The sequence below is a fragment of the Seriola dumerili genome, unplaced genomic scaffold, assembly GCF_002260705.1.
Source record: "Seriola dumerili isolate Sdu_G_001 unplaced genomic scaffold, Sdu_1.0 BDQW01000187.1, whole genome shotgun sequence".
Taxonomy (NCBI): domain Eukaryota; kingdom Metazoa; phylum Chordata; class Actinopteri; order Carangiformes; family Carangidae; genus Seriola; species Seriola dumerili.
This window is the reverse complement of record NW_019174442.1, coordinates 2187443-2196706: the sequence shown is the minus strand read 5'-3', so window position 1 is coordinate 2196706 and position 9264 is coordinate 2187443. Positions and strand designations below refer to the sequence as shown.

The following is a 9264-nucleotide window of genomic DNA, read 5'->3' as shown; positions in this document are numbered from 1 at the left end:
CCCCCCAACCCCAGACCCCCACCCACCGCTGTGACAGTTCATCATGCAGACTGGAAGTGATGTAAACTAATATCTGCATTTCTGAAGCCTTCACACACACATACACACACATTCACACACACACACTGATACAGCCACTGCTCACCAGGAGCTTTATCTTTATAGAGCCCCTCGATTTGCACTGAGATAAAACAAAGACCGAGTCAAAGCAGGTGCATGAGTATGCTTGTGTGTGTGTGTGTGTGTGTGTGTGGGTGTGTGTGTGTGTGTGTGTGTGTGTGTGTGTGTGTGTGTGAAAAAGAGAGAGATAGCAGCTTATGAGGAATAATTAAAAACAGTGGTGGTTCTGTTTTTTTTTTTCTAAATGAATAACTTTTGTATATCATAGTGAATCAGCACTTCCCAAATCTACTGGCTGCCTTAAATTAAAAATAAGAATTGGAAGTAAGCCTTGAAAAAGTGCTAAAAAGTTGTGTGGGGAATGGAAGAATGAATTTTAACATGAGGGTTCTCTAATTCTGTACACTAACACAAAACCTATTGAAATGCCGACAGTTCCAAGAAAACAGTCTTATGTTACATAATGTTGGCAATGATAAAGGTTCTATTTCAGTTCAGGCAAAGGACCAATGTTCTTTCCAATGTTATCATTTTGTGTTAAGAGTTTTCTGGACTGCAATTAACAACAATCTATTTTCAGTTTACATCAAATAATAATTCTATAAAAAAAGTCTGAAGATGGAGAGAGAAAAAAAAATAATCAATAATTAGCTTAATTTCACATAACCTAAAAGAAGTTTCAACTTATGCAATGCAAAGACAACAACATTGAATTATTGCCGTATACTTTTTTTCTTGATTGGGGCTGAATTAATGAACTGGCTTTTAGTCTACCACATTTTTATTGGACATGAAAATGTTTTTGAAAGGAACATATGATATTCTCATTGTTTAAATTAAATTTATGTCTACAAGCAACACAGGCTGGGATAAAAGTGAGATACTAATCTCCAGAGAGGAATACTAACAGGACTGAGCCACAAAAACAAATGTGCGGATGTTATGGCATGGGTGAACAACCAAAAAAAGTGAGTTTCATTGCATGCTAAAGATATAAACCTTGAAAAGCCTTAAAGTTAACAGAGACATTTGTTCCTATGTTTTGTGCTTAGTCTTTTGGGTACTGCTTTTTGCAAGTTTCCAGGCAGGTCCGCTGTCCTGTGCTTTTGTCAGAAGCAGCCAACTGGTTTTCCTGTAAAGCGTGCATGGTTGGAAGAGGCTTGATGACAGAAGGGTAGGGAAGGATAATAGGGAGGGGCACGGTTTGAATACAGGCTCTCATTAATGATTAGTGGGGAAGAACTGACAGGCCGGTGTATGCACACAGACAACCCAACAGCTCTGGGTGCGACGTGCAACAAGACATGCAAACCCAGGCGAGGTCTCAGGACGACACCAATAATGCACAGCAATCAACAGATCGCAGACATAATATCAAGGCACACTGGGGCCTGTGTGGCAAATACGATCAGACAATTGATGCTGTCCGATGCGGTGCAAACAGTGAAAGACGTACTGTACTGTACAAGGCCATTGGGCTTCTAAACACCATGGATGCACGGTCATATGGACCATGTCAATCAAAACACACACAACACACACACACGCATTCTCGGAGCCAGCACCATTCCTGATTGGTACAAAGCATACCCAATGGTGACCTTCTTGAGTATGCATGCACGGGCTCGGGCGTTGTGAGGCTCAGGGTTGACAGGCGTTCATCTGCATCAGCGCTGCAGGAAAATCACCGCAACCTATTATAAACTTGCTGTTTTGGACGTTTTAGGGAAATTTGCACAAGAATTGAACGCTCATTGCTGTAAGGTGTTATTGAGGTCAACATTTGGTCATTCATCGGCATTAAAAAAAAAGCCACAGCATGGCCCGCACAATAAATCAGTATTAGTAATGAGACTATTTTAAATCGCAAGGCACACTCCCTCTGAAACTGCTGTGCGTGTCTGTCCTTCAGATTTTTTGTTCCAGTTATAGTCTGTTTGACACAAATGAGTGGATTGTCCCCCTGTTGCATAAAAAAGCTTCAGTCTTTGCTTTGCTTTCCTTTTTTTCCCGAGTGTTTGATTTCATCTCGAGCTGATAATACAAGCTCACCAGTCTATGTAATGATGATTTCCTGGCTTTTTCGATGAGATTATTTTGGACTGTTGTTGTATTTCTCTTTAGTTTACACATTATCAATGGGGTTTTCGTTAGATAATTACCTTGTAAATTCATGTGTAGATCATACTTGCTGGTATGTGGGTGGTTGGAATCCACTTGTTATTGAGACTAAATGCTGTTGATCGTACTGTGAGAAACTTTAATTCCACTGCTTCCGTTATTGTTTCACGTACAGAAGGAAAGGAATGCCAAGTGACAGCCTGTAACCTTCAGCAATTTATCACTGGTTAACTGGGTTAAGTGTTCAAACTATACGGTCGCCAGTGTGATCGTTGTCCATAGCAATGTAGGGTTGACTGTAACACCAACGTACAAAGTGGAACGCTTTTCCCAGCCAATTAAGGTTCTAGTTCAGACTTTGGTTGACTGAAAATATTTAAATACATCATGTCCAGCTTAGTTGAAAACAGCCAGGATGGAGAATATGAGATTTCAATAGTGTATAAAATAATTCTTTCCCAGCATCATTATGAACACTGGAAAATCCTGATTTACAGTGCACACAGTAGAAAACACAACAGGTGTGCGTGCTTAAGGCTGATTCATTTTCCGTTCACCATGCCTGTTTCTGTCTCCTTCTCAGTGTTGTGAGGGGTTGCATTTCTCTGGGGAGGTAAGAGGGAACAGTCGTGTTGGTCTAACTGTGCTGCACCTGGTCATAGTTGTAAATCATTAGCGCTCTTGTCCAAGCCAACAATGAGACGGGCTAAGTGCTCAGCGCTGCTAGCGATGTTCAGGCTTCGGTGGGGTCTAGTTTGGGTTTTGGCAGTAATTTCCACTATCAGAGATCGCTGGCTTTTGTCTCCCTACACCTTTAAAATAAAACAGACTTAACATTCTGAAATAAGTGGACTTATAAGGACTTAAAGGTTTATCTTGGGTCCTAAACAACGTTTTCCACATATTCATTGTAATCAACGTGAATGTTGAACTGAAGGGTTTTCATTAACTCATGCAACTTTCTTTCTTGTTGCTACACTGAGCACAGGACCCTCAGAATTGGATTTATTAATGGATTTTACAGCATTACTTGCCCTGCTTTCCTCTGGCCTATTTCACAGAAATCAGCAGTAATCCCTGGGGAAGCCACAAGATCACAAGTTACACACTCAATTTGTGTGTGGTGTGTTGAGGATGTTGCACACAAGCTTCATTGGAGCAACGGAAGGCTTGGAAAGTGAAGTCAGGAAATGGCAATCTATGCGATGATTCAGGGGGAGTACAAATTATATGGTCTCTGGTGTCTACCATATGAAAAATGCCTGCTTCTGCAAGTGTGTGTGGTGTGTGTGTGTGCGTGCGTGTGTGTGTGTTGTGTGTTGTGTGTGTTAGATTATACGCAGTTTGAGTTTCCAGTTTACAGTGCCTATATGAACAAACGTTATAGCAGCAAGGAAACCATCAGAAATGGTATTGTTGAGAATCACCAAAGCAAAACAGTTACATACATTCTCACTATAGACCTCTTCTTTCACAACATACAATAACCTCAACTGGAGCTTTCACTTTCTGAAAGTGGAATTTTGAGATGATATTAAAAGAAAATTAAGGTCCTCACATGCAACAGATCTGAGTTTGAAGTCTTGGGTGGAGGTGTTCAAACATTGACAAAGGACACACCGCCCAAAACATCAAAATGAAGGAATTAAGAAAGCAGTTTCCTTCTTCAGGTGCCAACACATGAAGAATGACAGCTCACTATCACTTGTTAGCTGCTTGTCTACATCTTTGGCAGGTTTCAGGACTCTAAGAGCAACTTTGTGTAACATGAATAATAATTACTGTCAAGGAGGTAAAGCTATGAATGAAATTAACCCACTTCGGTAGAATTTATCTTTGGCTTTCTATCGTGGCTCAACAAATATCTATGTTCAGCATCTACATTACAATGTAGTGCAACACTGTAAACGGATGCACGTAAATAAGACAAAGTTAGGCCATACCATGGTATTAGGCTATATAATCTGCTTTTACATTAGCATAGAAGTTAAAAAAATATACAAAGTCTCTCTTTTAGCTAGTTCTCATTTTTAGAAGGTTTAGGCTCATTGGTTTAGTAAGTAAGTCTTTTGAGCAGACTGAGAAAATCATTAATTTGCATTAATACATTAATTTAGGAGCTCTAAAAATGTATCATTTTGAAAATGCCTTAAAGGTAACGTATTCTCATGTCTTGTATTGTCCGACCAGAAACCTAAGAAATATTCAGTTTACAAAATGATTAAAACAGAGAAAAACATCAAATCTCTACAATTGGAAAAAAGCTGGGACCAGCGCTATGGTAGAAATACTGTTGATTCAAGTTATCAAAATGCTTGCAGATTAATTCTTCAATCAGCTACTAATTGATCAATTCAGCTCTATCTGAAAGTTTGGTTTTGATATTCTTATTAAATATGATGAGCACAAAACAGGTTTCTCTGTCTTTCTCTCTGACCCACAGAGTCCTGATCTCAACATCATGGAGTCAGTCTGGGATCGCACGAAAGACGGTTTGTCCACACCAAATATTGATTTGGTTATAAGTTTATAGTTAGTAAGTTAATTAATAAATAAAACTATTCACGCTGCATTTTTTTAAAAGCATCCTCACTTTACTGTTCCTATATATTGCTATATTATTATTGCTTTTCCCCAAAAAATATAATTCAGCTCTACTTGTGTCAGCACATGTCGGACGTTATTATGCATACAATTAACACACATTTTTCCAGAGAGTCCACCAACATTTATAAATAAGGAAGCTATTCATGAAGTCAGATCGGCTTACCGTTAATATAAGATAAAGTTGCCAATAGGACTGTGGACTGCCTAACAGCTTTTTCTAAAAACTGAACAGCTTCACTATGTTTCACTTTCCCCACTCCCTCACTTCTCTGACTCAGGTATTGGCAGGCGGAGAGAAACCCTTACTGTTACTTTCAGCGGCAGAGAAGCAAAGGGAGGAATGAGACAAATACAAACTGGGTAACTGTGAAAGATAAATAAGAGCGGAGGCAGACAGAGAGATGAGAAATGTATTCTTCATTTTTACGGAACAAAACGGGTGACCACACTCACCCGCTGTGTACAAATATACCAAATAGCTCTTAAAATAAATAATAAATAGTCTTCTCAGAGGAGCGAGATTAAGGCAGGTGGCGTGATGAAAGAGGCAGGGCCGCACACAGAAAGGACTAAACGTCATTGTACAACCTGCAGCAAGTTATTGTGCAGGTGCACTTTCTCTGCCCATGTTGTTTGTCTTTACATGTGGCGTTAATGCTATATCTGTGAGAGACACCAGGTTTAAATAATTCATGTGGTTTACAATAAACTGATCCACAACCTGCGTTTTACATAATTTTAATAAGATAATGTGGATGTGCGATGACCTGCAGGAAGCATTCTGTTACTCTATAAAATAACAGAAGGAAAATGGAAGGACGTGTTGGGTATTTGTTCTTCTTGTTGATTAATTTACGCGGCACCTTTACACTCCTACTTGCGGTGTTAGTTCTGACATGAAATCTGTTTCTCTGTCACTCCACAAAATGTAATGAAGGTGTGGTTTTTTCTATAAACAGGTGTAGATGTGACTCTGCATCCCTGCAACCCCGAACAAATTCTTGACTCTTTAACCATTCATCAGAATTGACGTCCAAACATCTCATGCTGAGCTGATTAGTGACACTTGGTTTTCATCCTCCTGGCAGGAGTAAACCGTAATGCATAGTGCCATAAATGATTCGAAAAAGGATACGATATGGGGAAGCTTTTTGAGCTCTTCCATTCCATCTACCGATGAGCGAGCTAGACAGACAGATAACGGCCAACACAGCCACGAGTGGTTCCAGGTGGAGCTCGCACTTTAAGAATTTATGTTTTAAACATGTCAAGACGTTGACTTAAATTAGACTGTATTAAGGTGTGTTCATACAAAACACAATGTGGATTTTCAGGCAGCGTGACAATAACGCTCTATGAGTTCACCCGGGGGCAATAAAAATTAGGACAAAGAAAGTGTCGAGAAGAGCGAGTTGACCATGTTATACTTTGAGTAGAGCTGCGATGATTAATCGAAATAATCATTTAATCAACTGACAGGAAAATTTAAAGGGACTTTTTGATAATCATATATTCGTTTTAAGTAATATCTATAAGCAAAAGTGTCAAAAATTTGCTTTTTTTAGCTTCTCAAATGTGAGTATTTGATATTTTGCCTTATCATATATGAAGGTTTATTTCATGGATATATGGAGATAGAAGGAACAAGGAGAGACTGAGGGAAGATTACAAAGATATCTGGAGTTTCTGGTGAGTTTGTGAGATCAGTCATACAAACACACACAGTTGTGTGTATGTTTCTAGCTGGCCATGTTGAAAATGGTCCGGCAGTCATTTCACACTAACAAAACAAGGTGATAATTGTGCTTTGTGTTCTGTTTGAACACATCTTTAACATGAACAGGACTCGTAAATATTTGGTTTTTCCAGCGCCACTGCGACCCAAAATGGTTCGTGTGATACTGAATGTATGTAACGGCAGAGCTGCAAGTTGCTTGCAGTATAATTCTTTGTTAGAAAATGTACATGAGTAATCGACTGATAATGATTCTGACAAGAGGGAGAGTATAAGAGAGTGTACCAAGCACAAGCTGCCTCAAGCAACGCTATGGAAAAAAGCCTGGTGGTTTAAACCCCCTGCCCCCCTCTTCCCTACCTCACAGAAACACAGGCCATAAAAACGTGCCCACTGTCTGACCCACTTTCCATGACAGACGTAATCTCCTTCACACAAACTTCAGCTGTTTACCAGCCCAGCAAGAGTAAAGCCGGACCGGGAGGAGGGTGCAAGCTCCTCACACACAGCAGGGGGAAAGCTGCTGCTCAACTGTGCCGATGATTACACCCCCAGATCCCGCCGAGCTCACCGGCCCTCCCTGATCAAACTACAACACCACAGGCACATGGCGCACAGAAAGATAAATGCAAACATTTCGCCAAAACACAAACATACTTGCTTGAATCTCAAATACACTCACTCAACCACCAAGAAGTTAACCACCTACTGCTGGCATGTTCACACTTACCTCATTCTCAAGGGAAAATTACTCAATTAATTCCCTCAAAATCTAAATGTTACCCATTTACCCCTCAACAATCTCTTAAGGCCATATTGGACTGCTTTTGGAGCCCTAGTTCACACTTTGTCTGCTGGTACATGCACACATGTCATAGAGTCACGCAATGCTATGTTGGATTAAAAAGTTGTTTTTAGCCATTTCCACTTGTGGTAGTAAGTTTAGCAAATCTGCAAACAGCAGGGTCTGGACACATTATTTAGACTAAATGATGAAGAGCTCAACACACCCACAGCGAAACAGAATACTTGTTAAAATCAGTTGCAACAGCCACTATTTCAGCACTTCTTCTGTGACCAATCAAGAAACAAATTGTTTGTGTAAACTTTCTGATATAAGCAAATCCAAGTTTTTAAACTCTTTCCAGTTGTGATGAGATTTGGAGAAATGGATTGTTTATCATTGCTGTGAATTTATGTCACAAGTTGGTTTCGAAGAAACCACAAATACTCTTAGAAGCTTGTGCGTAAATATGAAAAATATGGGAATACATAGTATACACTTACATAAAATCCTTTTATTAAAACCACTGCAGCATAGATTTTTTTTTTTTCAAATCCCACTGATGGATATAAATGCAATAACAATGCTGCTGAATCTCCTACTGACGGACAAATCTTTTCTGAGCCTGTAAAGGACCAATGTAATAATATTTTAATTGAAATAAAAACTTCTAAAATAATTGATGAAATGGGGATATGGGTTTTTTTTCCTGAACACTAGTGATACAGCATCCGGCCCGGCTGAGACTGGGAGGCCTATCTGTGTCCCCACAGACCAGGTTACTAAGGATACGGGCAGCACTGAGCCTCCATTAAGACATCAGAGCTCTCTCTGCGCTCCCGTCTGACACCAGCGGCTCCGGTTTCCTCCCTGAAATTGAGACTCTGAAGCGTGTTGGAGAACACGCACTAAGGCCTGCAGAGCAAACACACCCAATGCAAATGTGCAAACATAAAAGTGTACAGTATGTGCAATACTTACACTCTCCCCTGTTACACAGCAAAACACTGCAAAAGCACTTCACACTAGAAGTTATCGCCATTTATAGGCTGTGAGAATGCAGACTTAAATAGCCTGTGCAAAAATATAATAAAGACTCATCATCCTTACAACAGGGCAGCACTTTTTTAGCTGATGTGTAGCTCTCTACACCAGGTTTGGCTCTGTTATGGTCACCGTTGCATCTGATAAGGGCCCAAACTATTCAATACAGTCCACACAGTAGGTATAATTGCAGGAAATTGATCATTTTTGTTTGCTGAACTTTGCATCATTCTGTAGCCTTATGTTTGGAACCTGCTCAGACGAACACACAAATCCACTCTTTGTTGACTATTTTTCCTGTGTTTCATGTTCAGAATGAAAAACAAATATAAAAACAGTAAAAAAAAAAAAAAAAGTTGTTGTATTGTCTTATTGCACTCTCAACCTGCTTTATATCTTATGAAGAAGTCATAGGACTAAAAAGGCAGATGCAAAGCTTCAGTTTTAAATGTAGCCCTTCCGCTACTTTTAGCACTTTGTACTTGCTGCTGATTACTTCAGCAGCCAACTAGCTATCCTTTGAAAGCCCTATTCTAATACAAATTAGTCCTGTTGGGTTGGTAAATGGGTAACGTCACTGAAAGAAATGAAACGCACTGGCCACTACCACTGACCGACATTTCAAAAAAAACTCATTTTCCAGATTAATCATCACACTGACAAGCAGACAATGGAAAATAAGGCCCAGGGCATCGTGGTGGAGCAGATGGAGTTAATGCATGTCTGTCTTTACGTGACATTTCCAAAACGGGAAAGTGAAGTCAGAGAGATCCATATCAGCAACAAACTTATCGCATCATCATCTGCCAACCAGTAAAGTCAGAGACAGACGGTGGGGGGGGGGGGGGGGCAT

At 39.9% G+C, this 9264-nt stretch overlaps 1 protein-coding gene across 2 annotated transcripts in view; it reads right to left on the bottom strand.

Moving 5' to 3' along the window:
• The window catches only part of LOC111227467 (E3 ubiquitin-protein ligase pellino homolog 1), a 48861-nt gene that overhangs the window by 38018 nt on the left and 1579 nt on the right, over positions 1-9264 (bottom strand). The gene's annotated exons all lie outside the window — the stretch shown is intronic.